Source organism: Leuresthes tenuis, unplaced genomic scaffold (genome assembly GCF_036924035.1).
Source record: "Leuresthes tenuis unplaced genomic scaffold, fLeuTen1.0.hap1 SCAF_1, whole genome shotgun sequence".
Lineage (NCBI taxonomy): Eukaryota > Metazoa > Chordata > Actinopteri > Atheriniformes > Atherinopsidae > Leuresthes > Leuresthes tenuis.
In genome coordinates this window covers 3720019-3736226 of record NW_027325355.1, presented here as the reverse complement: position 1 = coordinate 3736226, position 16208 = coordinate 3720019, and the positions used below count along the sequence as shown (strand labels likewise).

The following is a 16208-nucleotide window of genomic DNA, read 5'->3' as shown; positions in this document are numbered from 1 at the left end:
CTCTTGGTCCCAGCATCTGTTGTGGGTGGAATATGCCCACAACACCCTTGCCAGCTCCGCCACCGGTTTGTCTCCTTTCCAGTGTGCCTACGGTTACCAGCCTCCTCTCTTCCCAGCCCTGGAAGGGGAGGCCTCTTGCCCTTCAGTTCAAGCCTTCATCCGTCGCTGTCGACGGACCTGGAGCCATGCTAGGGCCTCCCTCCTGAAGGCGGCAGACCGGTACTCCTCAGCAGCCAACCGTCATCGCTCTCAAACTCCACAATACCAGGTGGGCCAGAAGGTTTGGCTCTCCACCCGTGACCTTCCTCTGCGTGTGGAATCCAACAAGCTGGCTCCCAAGTTTGTTGGGCCCTTCACTATCGAGAAGGTCATCAATCCTGTGGCAGTCCGGCTCAAACTCCCTCGGTCTATGCACCCGACATTCCATGTGTCCAAGGTCAAGCCGGTCAACGAGAGCCCGCTGGTGCCTGCTGCTTTTTACCACTGTCTTCTGACTCCTTTGTACTGCAATTGGGTCCATACACCACCCGTTACACAGACAACTCCTCCTCAATAAAGGACATGTGAGACGGATTGAGGAGATCCTCAAAGTGCTCCTTCCATCGTTCGACAATATCCTCAGTTCGTGTCAGCAGCCACCCAGGTCAAGCAGAACCTGGAAAGGTTCCTGTTTTCCTTTACTCAGCCATCGAATGGTTTGCCAGAATACTCTTGAGGCCTACTGAAAGTCCTTCTCCATTGTCTCCCCGAATTCTTCCCACATCTGAGTTTTAGCTTTAGCAACCACCAATGCTGCAGCCCTTTTAGCCACTCGGTACCCCTCAGCTACTTCGGGTGTGTCCTGGGACAACCAAGCCCGAAAGGCCTCCTTCTTCAGCTTAACGGCTTCCCACAATACTGGCATCCACCAGCGGGTCTTCCGGTTACCGCCACGGCAGGCACCAATAACCTTCAGGCCACAATTCATGGAGGCAGCATCTGCAATGGAGGTCCTGTACATGGTGCATTTGGATTCCATGTCTCCAACCTCCCTCGGTATTTGAGAGATATTCTCTGTGTTAAATGACCACACAGACAGGCCTTCCATAAGAGGTTCCCAATTCACCCTCATTGCTCCTTTGGGCTTACCAGGTCTATCCAGCAGTCATCAGATCAGAGAGGCCGTTCCTCCCAATCATGCCTCTCCTGGTCACTCCATTATTGCCAACGTGGGCATTGGAGTCCTCCAGAAGAACAATGGAAACCCCAGGTGACACGCTCTTCAGGACGCCACCCAGAGACTCCAAGAAGGCCTGGTAATCTGAACTGCTGTTTGGTACTTATGCACAAACCTTCCCTCCAGCGACTTGCAGCCACAGAGAGACAACCTTCTCACTCACCGGGGAGATCTCCAACATAAGGCGCTCAGCCGGGGGCTTGCGAGTATCCCTTCCTCTTGTGAGTAGATTCGGTAATGATGAGCACACAACAGTCACGAATAGATGATTTAGTTGACAGATGTAACTCCAGTTCATCAATGTTGTGGACGACGGAGCTTGCTTTGGACAGAAAGATGCTGGCAAGTGGGGGGCAAAGCGGCTGTTTCTTTAGACTGACTAGTAGACCTGTTTGGCATCCCTGCTTTTGCTTGTGCTCCCTACGGAACTTCCTTATGCCGACAACAATCCATGGAGATTTGGAGAAACTGGCTATATCCAACGGGATATTGTGAGTCTGCTGGATGACTGCTATCTGACTTTTAATGCCAATGTTAATGAGCTCTTTATTGCTATAAATCTGTTTAGCATAGCACCACATTCTGAAACACTATAATTCCTAAAAACACACGTAAGATGTTCCTAGACAGAGAGCAAAGAGCTGCTGCACTTTTGTGCGCTACTATCTTGGAAAGGTACCAAAAAAAAGGAAAAAGTACAATCCTGAAAAGTAGTCTTCATCTAATAAGATGAAAATAAATGTTTCTAGAAAGTACTTTTTTAACATTTAGAGATCTATTTTAAATTAATTGGTTGTGACAACAGGCAAGCAAAAATTACAGGGCTTAAAGAAGGAGGACAGAGAAAATGTACCTGAGAGTGCTCAGTTTCCATTGTGGATCCTCCAGGCATGTAGTCAGAATCGTCATCCCTGCCTCTCCTGGATGGTTGTAGCTCAGGTCCAGCTCACTCAGATGTGAAGGGTTGGATGTCAGAGCTGAGACCAGATAAACACAGCCTTCCTCTGTGATCAGACAGCCTGACAGGCTGTAGACACACAGAATAAGACACAAGACAGGCCGAACCGGGAAACAGTGCACTCCATAATCCATTTTGTTCATTTTTAGAAGTGGAAGAGGCCCAAGTAATCCCAAATCTAGCTCCCTTAAAGGTTTGTTAGACAACTGCTCTGACAATCAGAAATGAAAAACAAACTTTTTACATCTTCTATTGATGATGTATATAATGAATTTGCACATGAAAAAAGTCATCAAGTGAATAGTTGAAGGAAGCCTTACCTGAGAGTTTCAAGTCCACAGTGTGGACTCCCCAGTCCAACAGACAGCAGCTTCACTCCTGAATCCTGCAGGTTGTTGTTACTCAGGTCCAGTTCTAGTAGATTAGAGGACTGGGAGCTGAGAACTGAGGACAAAGCTTCACAGCTTCTCTCTGAGAGGTTACACAGACTCAGTCTGGTTTAATGACAATGGACAAGAAATGCATTTCAATGTTTATTTTTAAATTTTTAGTCTAAAATTTTGGTCACACTTTATACATTCATACAAAACATACAAAACAATCTCAACTTGAAATCTTGTTTTAAAATGTTTAAAAGTTATGATTTGGTAGTCTTCAAAGCAACCGTAAGATCTAATTCACAAACATGATCTGACCTGACAGTTTCGAGTTTACAGTGTGGACTCTCCAGTCCCTCAGACAGCTGCTTCATTCCTGAATCCTGCAGATTGTTGTTATTTAGGTCCAGTTCTCTGAGACTGGAGGACTGGGAGCTTACAATGGAAGACAGAGCTTTACAGCTTCTTTCTGAGAGGTTACAGCTACTCATTCTGACAAGACACAATGATGATAAAAAATTCTGTTATTTTTTATTGAAAAGACATTATTGTTTCGTGAAATAAAATGTACTTACAGAGCTTTGTTGGAGGCTTTGACCACTGGCAGCAGCCTCAGAAGGTCTTCCTCTGAAGCGGAGTATTTCTTCAGGTCAAACACATCCAGATCTTTTTCTGATGACAGTAAGATGAAGACCAGAGCTGACCACTGAGCAGGAGACAGTTTATCTGTGGAGAGACTTCCTGAACTCAGGGACTGTTGGATCTCCTCCACTAGAGAACGATCATTCAGTTCATTCAGACAGTGGAACAGATTGATGCTTCTCTCTGCAGACAGACTCTCACTGATCTTCTCCTTGATGTAATCGACTGTTTTCTGATTGGTCTGTGAGCTACTTCCTGTCTGTGTCAGCAGGCCTCGTAGGAGACTCTGATTGGTCTGCAGTGAAAGACCCAGGAGGAAGCGGAGGAACAGGTCCAGGTGTCCATTTGGACTCTGTAAGGCCTTGTTCACAGCACTCTGGTAGAAGAGAGTCTCTGCACATGGATCCTCTTTTGTTTCAGACTTCTGGGACGTTGTTTGTTGGTCTCCCATCAGGTTGGCTCCAGAGCTGATGAAGGTCAGATGGACATGAAGAGCAGCCAGAAACTCCTGAACACTCAGATGGATGAAGCAGAACACCTTCTCCTGGTACAGCCCTCTCTCCCCTTTAAAGATCTGTGTGAACACTCCTGAGTACACTGAGGCTGCTGAGATATCGATGCCACACTCTGTCAGGTCTGATTCATAGAAGATCAGGTTTCCTTTCTGCAGCTGCTCAAAAGCCAGTTTTCCCAGAGACTCAATCATCTTCCTGCTCTCTGGACTCCAGTGTGGATCTGTCTCAGCTCCTCCATCATACTTGACCTTCTTTACTTTGGCCTGAACCACCAGGAAGTGGATGTACATCTCAGTCAGGGTCTTGGGCAGCTCTCCTCCCTCTCTGGTTTTCAACACATCCTCCAGAACTGTAGCAGTGATCCAGCAGAAGACTGGGATGTGGCACATGATGTGGAGGCTTCGTGATGTCTGGATGTGGGAGAGGATCCTGCGGGCCTGCTTCTTATCTCTGAATCTCTTCCTGAAGTACTCCTCCTTCTGTGGGTCAGTGAACCCTCTGACCTCTGTCACCATGTCAACACAGTCAGGAGGGATCTGATTGGCTGCTGCAGGTTGTGTGGTTATCCAGAGGCGAGCAGAGGGAAGCAGTTTCCCCCTGATGAGGTTTGTCAGCAGCACATCCACTGAGGTGGACTCTGTAACATCAGTCAGGGGCTCCTTGTTGTGGAAGTCCAGAGGAAGTCGACACTCATCCAGACCGTCAAAGATGAACACAACCTGGAACTCTTCAAAGCTACAGATTTCTTTGGTTTCAGTAAAAAAGTGATGAACAAGTTCCACCAAGCTGAACCTTCGTCCTCTCAGCACATTCAGCTCTCTGAAAGTGAATGGAAACATGAACTGGATGTCCTGGTTGGCTTTGCCTTCAGCCCAGTCCAGAGTGAACTTCTGTGTTAAGACTGTTTTCCCAATGCCAGCCACTCCCTTTGTCATCACTGTTCTGATTGGTTCATCTCTTCCAGGTGGGAGTTTAAAGATGTCTTCTTGTCTGATGGTTGTTTCTGCTCTGCCTGCTTTCCTGGATGCTGTTTCAATCTGTCTGACCTCATGTTCATCATTGACCTCTCCAGTCCCTCCCTCTGTGATGTAGAGCTCTGTGTAGATCTGATTCAGAAGGGTTGGGTTTCCTGCTTTAGAAATCCCCTCAAACACACACTGGAACTTCTTCTTCAGAGCAGATTTGAGCTTCTGCTGACATATAACTTCTGAATAACAAAACCAGAAAGCACATGATTTTCAACTGTTGGATGGGTTTCTTCAAAAGAGGCAAATGCGCATGTGAATTTAACAAGAAATGCTCTCAGAAGACCTCTATTTCATAGTTGAAGGGTACAGTGTGTGTTTTGATTTAAGTATTTAAGTAAGTACTTAAGTATTTCATTGAAAAGTAAATTAATCTCATTGAGGCTACATTGTTCACATGACTAAGAAATATTGTAAATTATTTCAGTGTGATCAAATGTTAAAGTAATTCAGTTTGTGGATGACTTTACACTATTCTAGAACATTTTTGGACTTAATAAAACAGACATGACTGTCAGTAAAACTTTTCCACCTAGAGATCTGTGCTTTAAGGTCGAACCCCAGAACAATATTAGTGGCCAGAAACTATAATATATCCAAGCCTCAGGACAAGTGGTTGAATAATATACACATATTTACACATTTATGCACAGTTTGTTTCCAGGTTGCATCAAGATTTTAAAACACAAATACACTTGTTACTTTTTCTTGACTATCAAGTAAAATTAGGGCAAAAGTCAGAAATTTACAATAAAAGTCAGAGGTTCAACTACTTAAAGTGTTTCTATCGAATGCTTTTAAAAGGCTGAGAAATAAGTTTCAGTTCAAATTGATCAGAAAACCCTAACGGTTGTTCCATTTCAGTGGTTATAGTGCAGTCAAGACCCACATCTGCTTAGATGTTTCGCAATCCAACCAATCCGTTTTGGTGTGAAACTTTGAAAAGTTGCAGAAATTTCATTCAACTTTGAAGAGAAGACTGAATTTACCACTACTTCTTGTTCCAAGCAGAGAAGTAAGCAAGAGTTTAAATAGAAATTGGCAAAGACAGAAAAATGTATGGAACTTCACAGAAACTGATTTCTTTCTGATTTAAAGACAACAGTTTACTTCTATCCTCCTCCTGTAATCTGAGGTGAAGCGGTGACACTCTGACCGGAAATCAAATTCTACAGAGGCCTCAATTTCCCCAATATTGGATGTCCTCTAAATCACAGCTTTTACATGTCAAAACAAACATGGTAGAAAGTCCATATGTCTGTGCATCAAAAGCACTTTCTGCTCCTGAAAGGAAGATTCTCCAAAACAGACTTTGGATTCAGATCTGACTCAGAGTACAGCTTAAGTCGAGGCATCTCCAAGGCTCGTACTGCCGTGTGCCTCGACCCCGTGTGGTGAGGCAGACACAAACTTTTATTTTACTTCTCCACAAGTTCCTTCTCATGAGTACAAAGAATGAAGATATGTTAAATGACCGATCCTGAGTAAGAATAACTCAAAAATAATACTAACAAACACTTACAAACATCAGGTAAAACTTGAGATAGTTCGTCTTTTATCCTTCTGTTGTCTTGTGTGCTGAGCTTTCATAAAAAAGGGATAAATATCTTCATTATTCAGCTCTAATAGCAGCAGGGCTCTACAGGCAGTTTATACTCTTTCTTTAAAACTCTGATAGATATCAAGGCAATAAATCTCCATTAAACTAGTTGTTTGTATATTTGTACATAACATGGCAGAATAGTAAAGAGCTTTATTAAACGAAGTTGTGATTTATAATTATTATGCTGACTTTTTATCTGCTATAGCACTATTTTACCCAAAATCGACTGCGATGATTGTGTATGTGTGTTGTGAGAGCTGCTGGTTGCAAAGGATTCAGCATCCACTGCCTTCATGTGTTATATCTGTACAACCAACACACACTTAAACTGATACTAGTTAAGCTGAGCTATTAGTCTTGGTTTTTAGTCACAGTGACCCTTAATTAATGAGTTTTATTAACAATTATATTAAATATCAACAGCTGTTACAATTAACATGTGGTATATATCCCCATCCCCCACTCTTAAATACACCTGGTGGTTGTATTTCTAAAATCTATTTAACAAACTTAAACACACAACAAATCAGAAAGTCCCCATTTGTGCCACTAACCTGGAAACAAGTAGAAGTGCTTAGTCAGAGTGAGGACTCTGATTGTACTCTGTGATTTCTTAGCAGGAAGAAAATCTTCTAAACACTCAGTGACCTGTGTGGTTGAAACAAACAAAAATAATTATGGAAACAAAAATGCTCATTTTGATTACCATTTTGACCACTTGCTATCAGCTTTTGGTAGGAATCTGTTTGTTTCTAGCAGCTGTACCTCAGCAGAAAGATTGTGGAATGTTATGGAGTTCTGTAACATAGGCGCCATGTTCCAGTGTTACAAATAATAAAGTGCATTTGAGTCCTGGCAGCCTGATTTAAAACTGACAGCAGGTTCATAAAGTCATTCTTCTAACAGAAGAGCACAGAGCTCAGATTGTCATAGCCCATGGTTACTTTTGGTTTTTGCACATTGTCTTGTCACTTCCGGTTTTATTTTGTATACTAACTTCCCCTCTCGTTTCAGCTAACTTGCCTTTCCTCCCGTGTCCTGCGTCTGCATGTCTCCCCTGATTACCCAAGTGTTTCCACCTGAATTCCCTGCATCCTCATGTGTATATAGTCTGCGTCCTCCCCTTGTGTCGTTGCCAGTGTGTTGTACGTTACAGTCTGCATTACTAGCCTCCGAAAACCTTATTAGATCCTTTGTGTTCTAATTTCCGAGTTTTGAATCTGGTATTCAGTCCTGAAGTCGAGCGTTACTACTTCAGTGTTTTGCTTTGTTAATGTTTTTTCAGTACCTCTAGTTACCTTGGATAAATTTCCACAGCTTGATTTTGGTTTCCTCCTTTCGGAGAGTTTATTTTGTAATTGTTTATAGTACGTCCATTTAGGGAGATTTTTTGAAGTTTACAAGTCTAGTTCCTCCTTTTGACGGAGAGTTTTCTTTGTTGCCTCTTTAGAAGAGAGTGTAAATGTAAGTATTACATTTTATAAGATTTTTCGTTTTCCTCTCTGAGTGGAGTTGATGTTATTTTTGATAAAGTTTTATACAGACAACGGTCTCTGCTTTAATTATAGAGTTCAGTGTCATAGAATGTTTCACAGTGTTTGTTTCACTGAACTGAGAACTGTTAAGACGTTTATTTATAATAAACTATCTTCCTTTGAAACCTATCCTGCAAGTGTGTCCTGCCATTCTTTGACACAGATCTGTTTACATTTATTGTCCATCATTAAAAAAAAAAAAAAGGTATTCAGGTGCCAACGGCCCAATGAAAGATGGTGAAACCAGGCCCGTATCATCATAATGTACCGAAATATAAATAATAATATGTAGACATAAGTAATATGTCTACTCTGTCTGCAGAACTGGAACTCAACATTTCACACACCAGTTCAACCTCATCAGCCAACAGAGGTCCAATGACAAATCCTCTACTACAACAATTACAACTAGGGCTGCAAGCAGCACTGACCAGGCCCTCGCACCCCTGCGCACGCCGAGGTAGGCGTTGGACTCTGTCCGATGTGCACAGCCGTCCGTCAAGTGTAGAGCAGGATGTGAGAATCCCAGTCATGCGTAGTACCGCTGGACGTAAAAAGTGACGTTTATAGCCACCAGCAGGTGGTGCTATAAGCATATGTAAGTTTGGTCATATGTGTGCATTCTGGGTGGAGCCCAAGTGCAGCCTTTGAAGTTTGGTGAAGATCGGACAATGTATGGAGAAGTTATAAGTGACTTATTTGGCCACCAGTAGGTGGCGCTATAAGCTTGTGTAAACTTGGTCATATGTATACATTCTGGGTGGAGCCCAAGTGCAACCTATGAAGTTTGGGGTAGATTGGATAATGTATGTGGGAGCTTCTTTGTTTTTAATGGCAAGCAATGGCCAGTCATCGAACTTTGAGGTTTCGCCACAGCCACACCCTTTAAGGTTTGAGAAAGCTTTCGAAGATTTTTTATCCCCCATGGCTTAAGAGTAACCTGGCCAAGTTTGAAGCCTGTAACATGAAATGTGTAGGAGTTCGATCATATGCGAGGTGTGGAAACGGGCAAAAATGGCACCAAAGCGCATGTTGCACTCAAAATGGCCGACTTCCTGTGGACCTGGCACCATGGTGTCTATAGGCGTTTTTGTGCGTCTTGGCATGATGAAGGCGTGTACCGAGTTTCGTCAGTGTACGGCAAAATGACCCCATTCGTTTGGCGTTATTGAAATGTTGTAGGTGGCGCTACAGAGCCATTTTGCGCCGCCAATGTTCGCGAATGCCAAATTGCCCCCACGACTGGCGTCCCTGCAAAAATTGGCGTGGTTTGGAGCAAGTTTCGCAAACAATAATAATGATAACCCCTTCAGGAACAATAGGGCCTTCGCATTTCACTGCTCTGGCCCTAAATACACAAACATAAGGCAACATCAGCAAAAGCTGGAAGGATGCAACTTCAAACCCACCAGCAACAGAATCTGCACGTCATTGAATTTATGGAAAGGATAGAAGAAAACCAAAGAAAAGGACCACCAGTTCTTGCTGTTGCTTTGACTCCTCACGTCCTGTTTCGTCTCTCTTCTTCAACCTCAGTGTATAACTACCATAACTCAGTTTCATAATTTAGAATTCCAACATATAAAAGAGTTAATCACATGCTTGTATTTACAAAAGTGTCCCATTATGACATCTTTGAATTGTCTAAATAAATTAACATCAGGTGACATGATACAAAGAGTTTGGTTCAACAATGTTTGAACTGAATACATAATCTGGTGGCATCTGTTAAAGGGCACTTTTATCCTTCTACCCCTGACAAGAACATGTCATGACACAGAATGGAGACGTCACTACAGATTCCATCACTTAAAGGGGAACTCCAGTATTTTTAAACCTAGACCTTATTTATGGCAGGAAATACGTTTATCTACTCACCGAAGAACAGTTTGTCAAAAGTCAGCGTCTTTCGGAAGCTATTTAGATAACTCGCGATCCCTGTATATCCATATAACGGAGTAAACGGGGCAGAGACAATACAGCCTCTAAATAAGGCATTATCTGTCTTTATTTCACCAATACTTTAAGAAGAATGAATGAACAAACGCGTACTATTGCTCTGTTAGCACATAGCTACTGTTATGTGGCTACTTGCAGCTAAAGGAGAGCTAAGGGAGTGAATTCTACACACACCTCTACTGGGACCACTTCATCGACATTCATGGCTGCAGCACAGCTCATTCACTCCAATAAGAACGTTCATCTTACTCAAAGTTGTCGTTCATGTTGTCAAAATTTGATAAATATCCTGCCATGTTGCACAAAACTATGAGTAGCAAACTCCGTGTGAAGTTAGCCCACTGTCACAGAGAAAGGAGTAAATAAACTGTGCTGCAGGGGGGCGTGTGGATGAAGTCGTCCCAGTATAGTGCCTGTGTAGAATTTCCTCCGTTAGCTCCCCAATAGCTGCAAGTAGCCACATAACAGCACCTAGATCTATGTTTAGGTTAAAAAATACCAGAATTCCCTTTAAAAACAGCCTCATTCAATTCAAATAGAAATTCCCAGTGTCCCTCTGAGACACTCCTGAGAAAAACTATGTGTGGGAGAAGCACGAGAAAACTGAGGAGCAGGGGCTGAAAAAGTGACTCCCAGACAGGGGGAGTGGCTCCAGCACATTAAGGTGAACTCAGTTTTCCTCAGACTTTCAGACCTCTGCTGAGGGAGCCGAGTCTGAGGAGGACAAGTGTGACAACGAGACTTTTCTGGATGTGATTATTAGACTTACTTTACGAAACAGTTCTTCAATGTGATCCTCATGGGAGAAAGTGTTGAACACCTCAAAAATGTACTGGATTAGAATAGATCCATGTGCTCCTGATCTATATGAAATCGTGTCTGAAAGTGAAAACAAGTTAATTTGTGGCTTTCGGAGTTGGATTTCAACTGTTATCGGTTCGTTACTAAAAGCTGCAGCATTTACCCAGAGAAGAAGAGAGAAGGGAGACAAAGTCTTTGTCTACGGGCACGAGAGAATCTGTTGAGAGTTTTCCTCCTTCATGAAGTGCTGATGAGTCGGGATGTGTAGTATCACCTGTAGTGAGTCAGAAGGTTAAATACATCAGGTTAAATAACTGCTCCAGGCTAATTACACATAAATATCATCTTCACATTGAATCACCTCCTCTGGAAGCTTGAATGATTATGATCTTTGGTTTGTTCTGCAGTGCAGGACACGTTTTAATGTTTAAATGCTGGTAAATTTGATCCGTCTTATACTCTTCACCATCAGTGCCAAAGACAGAGTCCATGTGTCCATGAGACATGATAACCACAAACACGCTGTCTGTCTGGGTCATGTTTTTATGTCTGGAGAACTGAATCACAGCATCGTCAATCTCCTATAAGAACAAAAAGAGCCCGGTGTCAGTCGCCGGTTAGTCCAACAGCCTGAAAATCCTCTTAAATAAAGTGAAGAAATGTTTTATGTCTTTAAAAACTACCTTTCCCGACAAGTCTCTGTATTTCACCACCTCGTAGCCCAGATTGGTGAGCAGCTCCAGCATGGCCTGCTCATCTTTTTCAGCTTCACGTCTAGTATTCAAGTCTTTAAAGTTCATATTAGTGATCAGCAGGGCTACACGGTGTGCCTTGGAGTTTTCAGTCACAGGGTAGATCTAAAAGACAATTAAAGAAGAAGAATTAGTTTCATTTAAAAACTATTACTGAACATCTTCACAAATTAAAACTACACTGAACAAAAGTATAAATGTGCCGCTGAACCCTGAAACAACTAAATGTGTTCAAGATAGAAGAGAAATTAAAAAGTGCAACATGGAGTTGGTGCACGTTTCCAGGAACAGGGTGCTGTGCACGTTGGCCCACAGGATCTTAAAGGTGTTCTGTGGGTAACAAACACTCCACCAGTCTCACCAAACCAACACCGGAGGCATCAAAGCCAAAGGTGATGGACACTGAGGGGACGTACAACCCGCTCCCTTGAGTGTTGCATCATATGAGCCATTTAGATGGTTTCTTTCATAGTTTCAGCTTAGTGGTGACGCTTTATCTAAAATAGGTGACATGTTTAGCAGTGCTGTGTTTCTGTCTCTGTTCAGTGTAACTACTGAAGACAAAAAGCAAACGTGTTCTTACTGCACTACAGTAACTGCAAATAGCTGAGAAAACTCTACATGTATGACGTACATAATCATTACGAATGTCCCTCTGAACTTCTTCTTTGCTGGAGGCGACAGTTGAGGAATGTGTTGGCTCCTTTTGGGGCGTTGCATCTGAAAGTGAAACAGCAACAACACCATCAGAGCAGCTTAAAAAAATATCTCCATTAGAGACATTTCATAGAGGAAGAAAAACTCTGAGCTGAAGAGATTAAAAGGAAAAAAGAAAGATGCTTTTTATTTCTGCTTCCTTCAAAGGTCAGAAATGAACTCAGAAGTTGTTCTTGAGATTTACCCAACGCATTTATTTCAATGATTGGGATGTAAGTTGGATGAAAACCATGTTTTTTACTCTCTAACTGACCTTGATTCCTCCCCATCTTCTCCAGTATAGAATGTGTCACCTCCATCACATGTTTAGGGGTATAGATGGCGACCATCAAATCCACTGTTTCCATCCTGTCTGCTCTCTCCAGATGGCTCCTTCTGAGGGCTGGCAAACCAAGTAACTCAGCATTCACAAGGTACCAATGGAAAAGCTTCAGCTCCTCATTTCCCAGGTCCAGCAGCATTTCCAGCAGCTGCTGCTTCACAGGCTTCTCCATCTTTTCTCTGCGTGAGCATCAGAGGACGTTCTCTGTGAGCTGTGAGCAGATTCAGTCAGATCAGTGTTTCACATCATTTCATTTGATCAACTAGCTGTGCACGTTGGCCCACAGGATCTTAAAGGTGTTCTGTGGGTAACAAACACTCCACCAATCTCACCAAACCAACACCGGAGGCATCAAATCCAAAGGTGATGGACACTGAGGGGACGTACATCGTCTGTCATCCACGCTCTGAAATGTTCCATGGAAACAGTTTCAGTTCAGGTTTTCTTAGTTTAGACACTGATGCAGTGCGGTGATTTTGATATCCTGCACACTCAAACACTGGATGAAAAAACATCTGGAAATCTTTTATAGTTCTATGACGATTTCAGGAAATAAAAATAATTCATCGAAGCTCCAAATTTTAAAAAGTCGGCAGTAACAAGCTTTAGAGAAGTCAGTCTCTATCTGGCTGTTCCACAGTTTCAGGTTAAACTGGCCTCTATGTCTTCTGCTGACACATTCCTGTTTCTCATGTAAAAGTTCATTGTTTTTGACTCAAAGAGGAAGAGAGAAGGAATATATTTTTATTTCTTATCTTCAGAGAGAGCTGATGAGTTCAGAGTTGGTACTTTGAACCTTTTTTGCTGCTCTGGAGCTTGTTAGATTAAAGTTATTTGAGCTGCCTTCCTGGACCACTAACTGTTCTCTGTAATGAATCTGTCTGAACATTTTAACTGAGATGTTCAGCAGCTGAACAACACAAGGTGTTTTATGACTCTACAGGTTATTTTTTTAAATAAAAGGCCAAACACAGAGAGGGCAAAGTGTGGAAATGATCTGCAGGAGGTTTGGGGGAGAACAGGTCAGTAGATGCTGCAGAAGTAAAGGAAGACGGTCCTTTTCCATGTGTTGGTCTCTGTAGAAAACTTTATTATTGCCCGTTTATGTTGAGAGGCATAACAGGAAGCAGCAGCAGGAAGAATGCAAATAAATACCAGCTGATCATCATGTTGTCTAATTCCAGTTCCTCAATCATCTGAGGATCATGCAGATTTGTCTTCAAACTCAAAAGAAGTAAACATGTTCCCCAAACATTACAGAGCAGAAACAGACAGGAAAGTTACAGAAGACAAAGTTTAGACTCACAGTTTAGACTCTCCACGCCACAGACTGAGACACAGATAAGCTGCTTCCTGGAATGAGTTACAGCTCCACCTATGACAAAGGAAGGAACTAATAGAGGGAGGGGGGAGGTTTTCACAATAAAAGCTCATTTTACAGGATGATTTTTGCCTGATGAGTAAAGTAAAAGCATTTAATCAGCATATAAATAAGTAAATCTCTCTCAAGGCTGCAGTTTCCACATCATATATTTATTCATATAAGACCAGAAACTCTGCAAACCTGGTCATGGTTCATCACAGGATATGTTCATGTAGAAAGCTCATATTAAAGCAGTTGTATTCAACTGACTATTATTACAGACACCACACCGTTTCGCTTTATGGTCGCTTAATATCTTCATGGCCTCTTTAGCATGACAACAAATCCATGTGGATGGCTGTACATGTGCAGGGTTCACACGCATATTTGTTGTTATGACAGTGTTACATGAGCACATCGCACATTTTTATATTTATTTTCTTTTTAAACTTATGTCCTTTTACACTTTTACCGCAATGCACTGAATTATTTGTTATTATGTTGTTACTAATTGAGTTTTTGTTTGTTGGTGATACTAACTTGCCCTCGGGAATTTATGTAGCTGCTGAATACTTTGAAATTCCCTCGGGATTCCCTCGGGATCCATCTTCTATACCCATTTAATCCATCAGGCTGGAGCCTATCCCAGCGGTCATCGGGTGAGAGGCGGGGTACACCCTCCATCACAGGGCCACACAGAGACAAACAACCATGAACACTCACAATCACTCCTCAGGCCAATTTTTTAGAGTTACCAATTAACCTAACATGCATGTTTTTGGATGTTGGGAGGAAGCCGGAGTACCTGGAGAGAACCCATGCATACACGGGGAGAACATGCAAACACAGAAAGGCCCCAGGCAGGGATCAAACCTGGAACCCTCCTGCTGTGAGGCAACGGTGCTAAACACCATAACACCATGCAGCCCTTGATCTCCTCCCTTTTAGAGTCAATTTAACATGGCCCTTCACAATCTTTCTCAAAAACAGGACAAAGATGACCACATGTGACCGTTAACTTGATATCTAATTCATCTGAAGCAGTAGAGGTGGAGTGTGTGTCCGGATGAGTTGAGAGTGAAGTATAGTCAGCAAAAAATCAAAAGGGGAACATTGATGAGTAAACTGACAGCAAAGGAAGAGAGGGATTGCTTCCAGCAGCTCATGTAGAGGAGGAGCAGTCAGTGCAGCTGGCAGCCATTAGCCGATGGACTTCCTGTTCTACGACTAAAGAAACAGACAAAACAGGAAGCTTTTTCTGTCGCAGGTTTGGAGGCTTAAGCCAAGATGAGCCGGTTAAACATGAATAAGTTCCTTTCTGACTCTCACTTCTGATTTTCACTGTTAAACAGCATCTTTTCACTGTGTGAAGGTAACGTATCTAACATTTTGAACGTTTCATTCTTTAAAGACTCTTTGCTTAGTTTGTTTGCTGTTCTTATGTGAATTTGTTAAAATCACAGAAACATTCATGCTATGATGTTAAGGTAACTCTAAACCATCATCTCGGATTGAACTGTGTGTAATATCAGTCAGTATTAGAGATGAGATTAGATCTCCATATATATATATAGATATAAATAGTGGTTAATGTTATGGTTAGAACTTCATACAGTAGATTAGCTTTTTGTTTGAATCAAGATGGTGTCACCTGTGAAGACAGAAGCAGAAAGCACAGATCAGAATGACGCCTGAGCTGAGGTCAACTTCTGAGGTGGAGCTCACTGAGCTGATGGGGATTCAGACGCTAAACTGTGATTAAAAAGCTGCCTTTCCTTCAAAGCTTTTACAAGAGAAGAAGAGATGCAGAGTTTTACTTTCAAAAACCAGTTGAAATGTTTCATTATTGCACAAATAAAGTTTAATGTGAAAAGACTCTGATATCATCACTGAAATGTTGGAGTTTGTTGCATGACTCTGACCTCCTGACGAGATTCTGAGGCTACAGAAAGGTCATTCAGAGACAGTATTTTCAATGGCTTTAAGGAACCATCAGCAGCTAAATCAGTGGGCGGACAACACCGACATAAAGCGCTGTACAAGTCTTTAGCCTCCCCTCATTTCTTATGTCTTTCTTCCATGTGGACGCAGTCTCTTGGAATCTTTTCAGCTGGTCTTCAGTAATAGTTTCAGGCACCAAACTCAATGTATGAACCAGAGTTATGTCTGCACATAACAGACAACTGAGCAACAGAAACTATTTCACTTTGCTACTAGCTGCCTGTCACAGAAACACATCATCTGTTCCCATTTCTTTGGTTGCATCTATAAAATAACACAGTTTGATATGAAATAGCATTTTTGCAGCAACAAGGTGATTCCCAAAGAACTATTTGCTAAAAACTTGGTCTGCAGTTTGTCCAGAAAAGATCTGAGGAAAGTGGACAAACAAATAAGTCAGGCCTTGAAAAGTATCTACAGCA

At 42.3% G+C, this 16208-nt stretch overlaps 1 protein-coding gene and 1 pseudogene across 1 annotated transcript in view; both read right to left on the bottom strand.

Annotated features, from left to right (window-relative positions):
• Positions 1-12627, bottom strand: part of LOC140269229 (uncharacterized) — a 45456-nt pseudogene extending 32829 nt beyond the window's left edge.
• Positions 1-16208, bottom strand: part of LOC140314142 (uncharacterized) — a 206422-nt gene that overhangs the window by 140705 nt on the left and 49509 nt on the right. The gene's annotated exons all lie outside the window — the stretch shown is intronic.